The following is a 13,509-nucleotide window of genomic DNA, read 5'->3' as shown; positions in this document are numbered from 1 at the left end:
ATGTAAGATGTATACTATTTTGCCTTTTTACCTCCTAGTGTAAATAAAACACTTATTTAATAAAATCCAGTGCTCAAATGCCATTCTCCAATTCCTTTCTACCTGCATACCATTTTTGCACACTGAGTGCATATATAATGGTGTATATTTCTACATGATTTAAAAATATGATACACCTGGTCTGTTGATAGAATTCAGAAGAATTCCAAGCAGAAATTCTATAGTATAAAAACGTTGTTTTAGCAGGTAATACCAGTAAAGCAGAAGTAGATATCTTCTTATAGCTCACAGCTGCTCATCTGGAAAGTCTTTTTAATAGTGATATAAGATGACTAATTAAGCCTTTTATAATCTAAGCATTCTGGGTTTCCCACCACCACTATTAACTAATAACTTTACCCAAGTTTCCAGTGACTTGATTATTTATTTTTCTTTAGGATCATTTTGTCCTTTCACGAGGGGTTAGCTTGTTGTCACTAAATATGAACTCATAAACCTATATACTCTTTAGTAAAATAGCAGTAACATCTCTCCTATAGAGTTGAGGAGAAAACAACTGTAAAGGTTAGGTTTCTAAATATTTTTGAAAATCTGAGGATGATTATGGTCTTTCTGCTGTTGTACAATTGTCTCACCATTGTAGTTGGGGGTGGGAGTGGGTGCAGGTAATTGGCCTCTTTAGTGAACAGATCTTTGGGTGGAGAGGAATTGGACCCTAGGAGCTATATGTAAGACACTACAACTGAAGTGCCTCTTCTGCCCCCAGACCTGCTTTAAATGATGAGATTCTGAACTTTGACCTGATGCTGTAAATGAAATGGGATGAGAATTTCGGAAGCCTTGGGAAGGAGTAAGTGTATGTTGCGTGTAGGAGGAATTTATATAGTATGTCAGAATGCATTCTGTGGTGGCTTTTAAATATGTTCAAAGTCTTAGCTACTCCTCCCTTTAAGAGGTGAAGCTTAATTTCCCTCTTCTTGAATATGGTCTGGATTTAGTGGCTCTCTCCTAATGAATATGATAAAGCAGAAGTGGCAGTATATGGGTTTGGAGACAAGGTCATAAAGGCATTGAGGCTTCCTTTGTGCTATCTCTCTCAGAGGGAAGTTAGCTGCCAGGCCATGAGGACACTCAGGCAGCCTATGGAAAGGTCCACATGGCAAGGAACTGAGGTGTCCTGTCAATAGCATGTGAGGAACTAAGGCCCCTTGTCATTAGCCTTACGAATGAGCCATCAGGTCTTCCAGCCCCAGTTAAGCCTTCAGATGACTGACTGCAGCCCCTGCCAACATCCTTACTGCAATCATATGAAAGACTGAGTCAGAACCACCCAACTAAGCCTCTTCAAATTCTTGACCACAGAATGATAAGAAATGTTTGCCATTTTAACCCATTAAGTTTGGGGATAGTTCACCCAGCAATAGACATCTAATACAATGGTATAGGAGTGATATATCGGTTAAATATGGCCACAGTAATGCTGCGTAACTAACAATTACAGAAATCTCAGTGACATACAACAGTCAGCATTTGTTATGGGCCAGCTGGGGTTCAGCTGATCTGGCTGGGCTTAAGTAGATGGTTCTGTTAGTCTGAGCTAGGCTTGTTCTTGCATCTGGGATGAGCTGGGGGTCTTCCTCATGTCTAATTTGAGGTCAGCAAGCTATTCTAGGCATGTTCTTCTTCAAGGTGTAAGAGGGCAAGCCCAATCATTCATATGACTTTCATGCCTTTGGACATGTCCCATCCACTAACACTGCATAGGTCTAAGCAAGTCACATGCTGGCCCTGAAGTCGGGGGTGGGAGGAGAAATATACTTTGCTTTAGTGAGGAGAGAAACTGCAAAGTCCCATGACAAAAGATGTGGCCATAGGGAGGGTGAAAATTTGGGGCCATTAGAGCCATCTACCACAATTGAGGTGAAGGGAATAAATTTTACAGCAAGTCAGAGATAGTTTGAGAGGAATAAGACCTAGATAATACTGCACGGTATGAAGACCAGGGTAATTCTACCAACAATGAGGCTGCGGTGGTGAAGGTGGTCACACTGCAAAACAAGTTTTCAATCTTGCTGAAAAAAATACTGTCTTGTACATTCATTTCACAGATGAGAAAAAACAAAACAAAAACAAAAACCACACAAAGCCTCCAAAGATAGGCTAACACTTTTAGTTGGAAATTATAAAGGTGACACTGAGCTCAAATTTATATGAGTGAACCCCTTCGCAAATTCCAGGGTCCTAGGAGTATGAGCTATCATAAGCTGTATCAATGTAAGAAAAAGGAATGGGAACATATTCGTTCTGAGTTTCATTTGACTGCACTGGATATGTCTAAATTTTTTTCTTTTTAATTATCAAGGTTAGAGTTTCATGCTCAAATATCCTTTTTCAAACATAAACATCTGCTATGTTTACGTTGGGAAAATAGTCATGTTACTTGGAATAATACAGGTTCCCCTCGCTATTCAAAAGTGGAGCGTTCCTATGAAAACTTTTGTAAGCAGAAATGGCATATAGCGAAGAAGCAATTACCTTAGGACGCATCTTGCTAATGGATGCACAGAACACATTGAGGAAAAAGCACAGATGCTCACAGACACAGTTCAGAGCTATGGTGGCTTGATGCTGAGATGCTGAGTGTAGTTCCTGGGGAGGAGCTGGGCGGGGCCCCTCTCACTACTCAGAGTGCGCGCTGCAGCTAAAACAGCTCCTGCAAAACCAATGCTGAATGGCATTTTCGCTTTTTGCCTTTTTCTGCACAAGTGAAAATCTTTGGATTTCTTTTGGTTAGCAAAAACAGGCACTTATGTAGGTCTTTCATAAAAGTGAAATAGTGTAAAGCGAACTTTCAAAAAGTGGAGGATGCCTGTAATAATCAAATATATCCATATATTTGACTAAGGCAGTCCTTGGAGTTTCAGATAAAAAGGTGTAGTTTACAAATTGAGCAGTTTTGGGAAGATTATATATTAAGTGTTCAAATTAAGCTTTTTTCCCTAATTGAAGTGAAACTTGAACAAGTCCTTTTTGGCCTGTGGCAACCAGCATAAACATAGGCATTCAGGGCTTAAAGGGAAGCAAACAAAAGTGTGGTGTAATTGAACAACAACAACAACAAAAAAAATGGAAAGGAAGGAGAGGTATTGAGCTTGCCCATTTATTTGCATTTTGTTCTTTCCCACCTCAGTTCCCTCATCTGCTAATTGGAGATTGTGTTCTAACTGCTGTTGGTTTTACTGTAGTGCAAGGTAAGCCTGTGCGATGAATTTCCCAAGAGTCATTCACAGGTAGATTCTCTCTCTTTTCCTTTCTCCCATGGAATCAGGAGGCTATATGCTCAGATCTGGAGTAGGCAATGTTTCTTAACCTTTTGATTTGTAAATTTGGACTAGATTATTTTCTCATTTTTTTTCCAACAGAAGAATACAGTAATTAAGTACAGCAGGACTGAGCTGGTTCACTGCAACTGGGAACCTTGAGGTTGGGTCTCACCAGGAGTTATCCCAAATCTTATTAATGAGAACCTGTTTTCTCTTTCCATAATAAGGTCTGTTTTAAAAAATTTCCCATGGCTTTATCTTCTCATCTGTACTAAAATGAGATAAATAAACTTAAAGAGGTGGTGAGTTTTACAATGAGTCATCTCTATAAAGGGCTCTTTCATCTACAGTGAAGATTTCATCCTCAAAATTTCAAACAGACCTGGAAAAAAAATACTGTAGGGTATTAGGCAAAAATTATAATTGTTGTGTTATAGTGTTGAAATTATCTGCCTTTTTTTCCCCTCTGGGTTCAAAGTAGTCTAGATTGGGATAACATTATTTTATACCTAAAACACTTTGGGTGAAAGAAATGGCCTTTGAAAAAGGAAGCGGGGTTTAGTTTGAAAGGGCCTCTCTATTTCACATATGTTTGACAAAGGAGATCTAGAATTTCTTGTTTCATGCGAGTATATCACTTGGTATTTAACTCCTATGTTTAAGGATCACTTATCTTCTGAATGTTTCTTTCTTTTTTTCTTTTTGGCCGCCCCAGGCAGCATGTGGGATCTTAGTTTCCCAACCAGGGATTGAACTTGCACCCCCTGCAATGAAAGTGCGGAGTCCCAACCACTGGACCACAAGGGAAGTCCCTGAATGTTTCTTTTTTAAATTCAAGTATAGTTGACATACAATATTATGTTAGTTTCAGGTGTACTACATAATGATTTGACATTTGCAGGCATTATGAAATGATTACCACTACAAGTCTAGTAACCATCTGTCCCCATACAAAGTTATTTCAATATTATTGATCTTATTCCTTATAATGTATATTACATCCCTGTGACTTATTTATTCTATAACTGGAGATTTGTAAGTCTTAATCCCTTTCACCTATTTCTCCCACCCTCCTTCCTTCTGGCAACAACCTGTTTGTTCTCTGTATCTATGAGTCTGTTCTCTTTTTGTCTTGTTTATTTCTGTTTTGTGTTTTAGATTCTGCATATAAGTGAGATCATGAGACATTTGTAGTTTTCTGACTCATTTCACTTAGCATAATCCCTTCCAAGCCCATCCACGTTGCTGCAAATGGAAAACTTTCACTTTTTATGGCTGAGTAGTATTCCGTTGTATATATGTACCACATCTTCTTTATGCATTCATCTATTGATCGACACTTTGGTTGCTTTCATATCTTGGCAGTTGTAGATAATGCTGCTATGAACACTGGGGTGCATGTATCTTTTTGAGTTAGTGTTTTTGTGTGTTTCAGATATATACCCAGGAGTGGAATCACTGGGTCATATGGTAGTTCTAGTTTTAGCTTTTTGAGAAAGCTCCATACTGTTTTCCACAGTGGCTGCACCAGTTTACATTCTCACCAACAGTGTAGGAGGGTTTCCTTTTCCCCATATCCTCACCAAAATTTATTATTTGCTGTCTTTTTGATGATAGCCATTCTGATGGGTGTGAGGTGAAATCTCATTTTGGTTTTGGTTTGCATTTCCCTGGTGATTAGTGACGTTGAGCGCCTTTTCAGTGCCTGTTGGCCATCTGTATGTCTTCTTTGGAGAAATGTCTATTTAGATCCTCTGCCCATTTTTTATCAGATTTTTTTTTTTTTTTGATGTTGAGTTGTATGAGTTCTTTGTATTTTGGGGTATTAACCCACTGTTGGATGTGTCATTTGCTAATATCTTCTCCCATTTGGTAGATGGCCTTTTCGTTTTGTTTGATAGTTTCTTTTGCTGTGCAAAAGCCTTTTAGTTTGATGTAGTCCCATTTATTTACTTTTGCTTTTTTTTACCCTTGCCCAAGGAGACATATCCAAAAAAAAAAAATTACTAACACCGATGTCAAAGAACTTACTGCCTATGTTTTCTTCTAGAAGTTTCATGGTTTCAAGTCTTACTATTAAGTCTTTAATCCATCTTGAATTTTTGTGCATGGTGTGATAGAATATTCTAGTTTGATTCTTCTGTATGTAGCTGTCCAGTTTTCCAAGACCATTTACTGAAAAAGCTGTTTTTTCCCCATTGTATATTCTTGCCTCCTTTGTCATAGATTAATTGCCCATATTAAGAAGTGTTCATTTCTGGGCTCTCTATTCTGTTCCATTAGTCTTCGTGTCTGTTTTATGCCAGTACCACACTGTTTTGATTACTGTCGATTTGTAATACAGTCTGAAGTCAGGGAGCATAATACCTCCAGCTCTGTTCTTCTTTCTCAAGATTGTTTTGTCTATTCTAAGTCTTTTGTGTTTCCATACAAATTTTAGAATTATTTGTTCTAGTTCTGTGAAAAATATCATTGGTATCTTGATAGGTATTGCATTGTACCTGTAGATTGCTTTGCGTATTATGGTCATTTTAACAATATTAATTCTTCCAATTCATAAACATGTTATAACTTTTCATCTGTTTGTGTTATCTTCAGTTTCTTTCATCAATGTCTTATAGCTCTCTGAATACAGGTCTTTTACCACTTTGGTTAGATTTATTCCTAGGTATTTTATTCTTTTTGATGCAATGATAAATGTGACTGCTTTCTTCATTTCCTCTTTCTGACAGTTCATTGTTAGAGGACAGAAATGCAACAGATTTCTGTATGTTAATTTTGTATCCTGCAACTTTACTGAATTCATTGGTTTTTTTGGTGCTGTTTTTAGGATTTTCTTTGTATAGTATCATGTCATCTGCAAACTGTCACAGGTATTACTTCTTCTTTTCCAATTTGGATTTCTTTTATTTCTTTTTGTTGTCTGACTTCCAATAATATGTTGAATAAAAGTGGCAAGAGCTGGCATCCTTGTCCTGTTGCCGATCTTAGAGGAAATGTTTTCATCTTTTCATCATTGAGTATGATATTAGCTGTGGGCTTGCCATAAATGGCCTTTATTATATTGAGGTATGTTCCCTCTATATCCATTTGGGGTTTTTTTTAAAGATTTAAAAAAAATATTTATTATTTATTTATTTTTGGCTGTGTTGGGTCTTAGTTGAGGCACATGGGATCTTTGTTGCAGTGCATGGGCTTCTCTCTAGTTGTGGCATGTGGTTTTTCTCTTCTCTAGTTGTGGCCCACAGGCTCCAGAGCAGGTGGGCTCTGTAGTTGTGGCATGTGGGTTCCAGAGAGCATGGGCACTGTAGTTTGTGGCATGCAGACTCTCTAGTTGAGGCGTGCGAGCTCAGTAGTTGTGGCATGAGAGCCCAACTGCCCCACAGCATGTGGGATCCTACTTCCCCAGCCAGGGATAGAACTCACGTCCCCTGCATTGAAAGGCAGATTCTTTACCACTGGACCACCAGGGAAGTCCCTATATCCATTTTCTTGAGGGTTTTATTATTTTTTTTATCACAAATGGATGTTGAATTCTGTCGAAAGCTTTTTGTGCATCTATTGAGACAATCTTCTATTCTTCAATATGTTAATGTGGTGTATCACACTGATTGATTTAATGATATTGAATCTTCCTTGCATCACTGGGATAAGTCCCACTTGGTCATTGTGTACAATCCTTGTAATGTATTGTTGGATTCAGTTTGCTAATATTTTATTGAGAATTTTAGCATCTATGTTCTTCAGTGATATCGACCTGGTGATTCCTTCTAGTGTATTTTTTATTTCAGTTATTGTATTCTTTATCTGTTTGGTTCTTCTTTTGGAGAGTTCAAAACTATTGGACAATTTTCTAGACCTAAAGTGCCTTAGATCACCTACTTCTTTTCTGTTTCATTCACTGGATTGCTCAGAATGGATGATTTGGCCTGTACCAGATGAACATATAATTTTCAGGCTGTAACTTTTAATTCATACAAAATTGTCCTCAATGTCAGAGCCTGAGCTGCCTTTTGGGGTTATATCTCTTTCTTCTCTATGGGGGAGCTTCAATCTGTGATCCTCTGAGTTACCCAGATGAAAGGCTGTCCTGCATCTCTAAGTCTTTTTTAAGATCCTGAATTTAAGACCAAGATTCATGGAAAAATTGGTCTAGGACATCTGTTTGGATGAAGTTTCTGCCAGCCAATGAAAGGATAACGAGCATTCAGCTTCTCTGTTTGGGACCAAGATTATCCTGATCTCATTCCCTTTAAGCACAATTTTTCTGTGCATCATTTGAAACTGAAAGACAAAAGTGATGGAAAAGGGTCAACTGAAGCTCTTTTCCCAACTATAGTCCTGAGCAGGAATATATTTGGCAAATTATGAATTAAGGCGCTCCCTTAATATTTTGCTAAGTGAACTTTGAAATCCAAGACAGACGTGATGAAAGACCTCTTTCAACAGATGGGATGTTGAGCATGTGTCAGTCAGAGTCCAATCAGGAAAAGAGAAACCGCAACAACTATTTTAACAAAGACAGTTTAATGTGGGGGATCGGTCAAATGGGTTTTGGAAGGAATACAGATAAAACGAAAATAATAAGTTCAGGAAGTAGCTTCATTTTTAGTACAAAGAGAAAAAGATTGGGGTTCTCAAAAACCTAAACACTTGGAGGAAGGGCCCTCAGAACTGCTTGCCTGGTGATTACCTCATTATGAGGCTGGATATAAGAGGTGAAAAAAACCTGGAAACTGGAGCCATCTGCTTCTGGAACCAACAGTGCTACTTGGATAAAGAACCATACTGGGGTGACCCAAGCAGCAATAGAAAGCAAAAGGGAAATGGTGAATTCTTTCTCCCTACTCCTGCCTTCTAGTCTCTCTCTAGTTTCTCCTACTGGCAAAACCTCAAATGAAACCACAGAAGTAGTTTTCGAAGCCCAGTCCCAATATCATAAAGATTAAAGGGGCTAGTTTGAAGCTGAGAGACAACAGATCAATAACTGATAGAGATGCTACATTGGGATGAAAACAGGAGAAAAGAATCTAATGACTGGATTTTAAGGGAGCTGGAGCAGGAGATAATTGTAAATAATTGTAACTGTAAATAAATATTTAGGAAAATCTGTACTAATTGATAATGCTTTTTGGTTTAGGTGTGTGTTTTGCTGGGTTGTGATAAAGCACTGTGATTTTATCTCAATGAGCATGTGATGGAAGCATAGTCTGCCTAAGGGGACCAATCACTGTTGGCTTACTTGTGGATAAAACTAAGAAAGGTAAGGCTTAGCTAAAAGACAGCAATCAAATTAAAGCATAGATACTAAATTGAATAGACCCTCAAAGAATTAGGTTCATTCCTCTTTTTTTTTTCCCCTAAATTAAAAGTAACCAAAAAGGAGTAGGAAATGCAAATTGTAAAGTCTAAGATGATAGTGAACCAGTCCACTCATTCAAGATATATTCATGGAAATGTTTTTGTATTAAAACAAATAATAATAATATGTGACCTCAGACAAAAAAGTCTTTGGTCCTTTTTTCTGATTTGTCATATATGAATTGAACTAAATGGATTCTATCCTCTTTTAGCTTTTAAATGTTCATGCCTATTAAAATGACTACTTTCCCCCCCATATCTGATATCTTAGGTATTTATAGTCCAAGCCAAGCAAACCAGAGATTCTCCTTTAGTTTTGATTTTATCATTCCCAAATCTTTAGATAACAGAATTTAATTAACTGCAGTGGTACCAGAGATTATGAAAGTGATGAGTTAAGAAAAGAACACATGACAACCGAAGAAAGACTCACATTTAATTATCTGGTGTAGCAGGCTCTATACCATTTTTTTTCTATTAAGACAATATATTCAGTGTTTCAATAATCCCAGGTATTTGAAAATCTTTCAATAAGATGACTAGAAAGAAAGACACAAAGTTATTTTAAAAATCAGTTCTTGAACTTTTGAAATAGAAATTCTGGACAGAGAAGAAATCCCATCAGGGTCCTGATATCATCTGCTTGCTTAGATCACTTGCTTGCCTTAAATCACTATTTCTTAAACCTGAGAACCATGGATACCTGAAACTACACCTGCAGACTCCAGTATGACAAATCTATTTTAAGTCATATCATGGACTTATCAAAAAATTGGAGAGGAGTTCATCCTGATGACCTAGCAAGAGTCAGTGCAATTTTCTGCACTATCACAGATGAGTTATTGATTAATTACTTGGTATCTTTGTTGTTGGTATGGAGGAACAGACAAAAAGTCAAAGATGACTTCCCCTATTGCCTTTGTGGATGTCCAGCCAGCTCTTTGTGTTCTCAGTGTGTCAGGTCCACTGATATTAACCAAACCTGTACTGAGTGGGGAGGGAAAGGAAGCATTTGCTTTGCCAGAGTAAGAGAGAGATGTGGGCTTACCTTGGCAAGAGGGTTGGATTTATCAAGACTAGAAGGACTGAGAGGTGGTGGGTTCTGTGATGATCAGTGCACTGGCCTGATGGAGTTGACTGTGTGCATGCCTGGGGACCGGACACTCAGTGTTCCCTTAGTTGGGTGGTAAATGTCCCAGTGGTGAAATTTGCCTCAGAAGGTGCAGACACTTAACCAACTCACTGATGTGGACCGTGTAGACTTGGACAGTGGGCATCTCAGTAGTGATCATAATGGACTGAACATCAGAAGATCTTCCTCACTTTTACCAAATTATATAAATATTAGGGATCTTGTACACTATTAAAGGAGTGGTAGGATCCCCACAGTGACCAATATTGGATTTCCTCCCAACAGATGCTGTTAACATCTAGAGACATCAGTACATGAGCAACAAATTCACACCATACAAATGGTACACAACTGCTGAGGGGAACAGAGCAGTGATCCAATCTAACAGGTTACTGTAGAAAAAGTTTTTTACTAAAAATTCAAAAACCTATTCATAATTATTTCTAAGGCCATACCATGTGGCTAGTATGATATTAGGCACTTAAAATTCATAAATTAATAATAATAATCATAATAGAACTTTGCAGTTTGCAAAATATTTTCACAGTTATCATCTCTACTCATCTTCACAACAATTCTATGAGGTGTCATTGTTCTTCACTTACAAGTAAGAAAGTTGAAGCCCAAAAGGTTACTGAAGCTACTTTGCATAGTTCTAAAGTAAATAAATTCATGAGTTAGGTACTATCAACTATATGTCTTTGGACTCAATACTATTAAAATTCTTGTTTTACAAATAAGAAAACTGAGGCTCAGAAAGATAAAATAACATTTCAGAAGTCCAATAACCCCTTGAATGTGGCAGAATCAGGATCTACGGCTCTAAACTTCACCACTGTAATCAATTCTGGACAAAGAGGGTGAAGGGAAATACTGTGCTAGGAGAAAGAACAGCTATGTGAAGGACTGAAGTGAGAGAGAGAATGTATTCTGCTTCCTGCATCAACTTTTTATTTTGAAAATGTTTTAACTTGGAGACAAGTTAAACAAATAGTTTAATAAGCATCCTTCCCTAAGATCCCCACTTTTAACATTTTGCCACATTTTTTTTTCCGCATCTTTACTGGAGTATAAATGCTTTACAATGTTGGGTCAGTTTCTGCTGTACAACAAAGTGAATCAACTATATGTATACATATATCCCCATATCCCCTCCTTCTTGAGCCTCCCTCCGACCCTCCCTACCCCATCCCTCTAGGTTGTCGTAACAAAGCATCTAGTTGATCTCCTTGTGCTATACAGCAGCTTCCCACTAGCCATCCATGTTACACTTGGTAGTGTATATAGGTCAATGCTACTCTCTCACTTCATCCCAACTTACCCCCCTTACCCCCCATGCCCTCAAATCCATTCTCTACATCTGCATCTTTATTCCTGCCCTTCCACTAGGTTCATCAGTACCACTTTTTAAAATTCCATAAATATGCATTAGCATATGGTATTTGATTTTCCCTTTCTGACTTATTTCACCCTGTATTACAGATTATAGGTCCATCCACCTCACTGCAAATAACTCAATTTCATTCCTTTTTATGGCTGAGTAATATTCCACTGTATATATGTGCCACATCTTTTATTCATCTGTTGATGGACATTTAGGTTGCTTCCATGTCTTGGCTATTGTACATAGTGCTGCAATGAACATTGTGGTACACATATATTTTTGCATTATAGTTTTCTCAGGGTATATGCCCAGGAGTGGGATTGCTGGGTCATATAGTAGCTCTAGTTTTAGTTTCTTAAGGAACTGCCATACTGTTCTCCATAGTGGCTGTATCAATTTACATTCCCACCAACAGTGCAGGAGGGTTTCCTTTTCTCCACACCCTCTCCAGCATTTATTGTTTGTAGATTTTTTGATGATGGCAATTCTGACTGGTGTGAGGTGATACCTCATTATGGTTTTGATTTCCATTTCTCTAATGATTGGTGATGTTGAGCATCTTTTATTTGTTGGACATCTGTATGTCTTCTTTGGAGAAATGTCTATTTAGGTCTTCTGCCCATTTTTGGATTGGGTTGTTTGTTTTGTGATATTGAGCTGCATGAGCTGCTTGTATATTTGGGGGATTAATCCTTTGTCAGTTTCTTCATTTGCAAATATCTTCTCCCATTCGGAGGGCTATCTTTTTGTCTTGTTTATGGTTTCCTTTGCTTTGCAAAAGCTTTGAAGTTTCATTAGGTCCCCTTTATTTTTGTTTTTATTTCCCTTACTCTAGGAAGTGGGTCAAAAAGGGTCTTGCTGGGCTTCCCTGGTGGCACAGTGGTTGAGAGTCCACCTGCCGATGCAGGGGATACAGGTTCGTGCCCCGGTCTGGGAAGATCCCACATACCGTGGAGCGGCTAGGCCCGTGAGCCATGGCTGCTGAGCCTGCGTGTCTGGAGCCTGTGCTCTGCAACGGGAGAGGCCGCAACAGTGAGAGGCCCGCATACTGCAAAAAAAAAAAAAAAAAAAGGATCTTGCTGTGATTTATGTCATACAGTGTTCTGCCTATGCTTTCCTCTAAGAGTTTTATAGTGTCAGGCCTTACATTTAGGTCTTTAATCCATTTTGAGTTTATTTTTGTGTATGATGTTAGGGAGTGTTCTAACTTCATTCTTTTACATGTAGCTGTCCATTTTCCCCAGCATCACTTATTGAAGAGGCTGTCTTTTCTCCATTGTATATACTTGCCTCCTTTGTCAAAGATAAGGTGACCATATGTGCGTCAAAGATAAGGTGACCATATGTGCTCTGGGCTTTCTATCCTGTTCCATTGATCTATATTCCTGTTTTTGTGCTAGTACCCTACTGTCTTGATTACTGTAGCTTTGTAGTATAGTCTGAAGTCAGGGAATCTGATTACTCCGGTTCCGTTTTTCTTGCTTAAGATTGCTTTGGCTATTCGGGGTCTTTTGTGTTTCCATACAAATTGTAAAATTTCTTCTTCTAGTTCTGTGAAAAATGCCATTGGTAACTTGATAGGGATTGCATTGAACCTGTAGATTGCTTTGGGTAGTATAGTCATTTTAACAATACTGATCCTTCCAATCCAGGAGCATAGTATACCTCTCCATCTGTTTATGTTAGCTTTGATTTCTTTCATCAGTGTTTTATAGTTTTCTGAATAAGGACTTTTGTCTCCTTAGGTAGGTTTATTCCTAGGTATTTTATTCTTTTTGTTGCAATAGTAAATGGGATTGTTTGCTTAATTTCTCTGATTTTTCATTGCTAGTGTATAGGAATGCAAGAGATTTCTGTGCATTAATTTTGTATCCTGCAACTTTATCAAATTCACTGATTAGTTCTAGTAGTTTTCTGGTGGCATCTTTAGGATTTTCTATGTATAGTATCATGTCATTGGCAAACAGTGACAGTTTTACTTCTTGTTTTCCAATTTCTATTCCTTTTATTTCTTTTTCTTCTTTGATTGCTGTGGCTAGGACTTCCAATACTATGTTGAATAATAGTGGCAAGAGTTGACATCCTTTTCATGTTCCTGATCTTAGAGGAAAAGCTTTCAGTTTTTCACCATTGAGAATGATGTTTGCTGGGGGTTTGTCATATATGGCTTTTATTATGTTGAGGTAGGTTCCCTCTCTGCTCACTTTCTGGAGAGTTTTTATCACAAATGTGTGTTGAATTCTGTCAAAAGCTTTTTCTGCCTCTATTGAGATGATCATATGGTTTTTATTCTTTAATTTGTTAATATA

The 13,509-nt window shown here is 37.9% G+C and overlaps 1 protein-coding gene across 1 annotated transcript in view; it reads right to left on the bottom strand.

Annotated features, from left to right (window-relative positions):
- Nucleotides 1–5,565, bottom strand: part of ELOVL6 (ELOVL fatty acid elongase 6) — a 165,612-nt gene extending 160,047 nt beyond the window's left edge. The window contains exon 1 of the mRNA XM_079920795.1: nucleotides 5,355–5,565. The gene's annotated coding sequence lies outside the window, so the exon portion shown is untranslated. The remainder of the gene's footprint in view (nucleotides 1–5,354) is intronic.
- Nucleotides 5,566–13,509: the final 7,944 nt, after the last annotated feature.

The sequence above is a fragment of the Stenella coeruleoalba genome, assembly GCF_951394435.1.
Source record: "Stenella coeruleoalba genome assembly, chromosome: 4".
NCBI classification, from domain to species: domain Eukaryota; kingdom Metazoa; phylum Chordata; class Mammalia; order Artiodactyla; family Delphinidae; genus Stenella; species Stenella coeruleoalba.
This window is presented reverse-complemented; position numbering and strand designations above follow the sequence as displayed.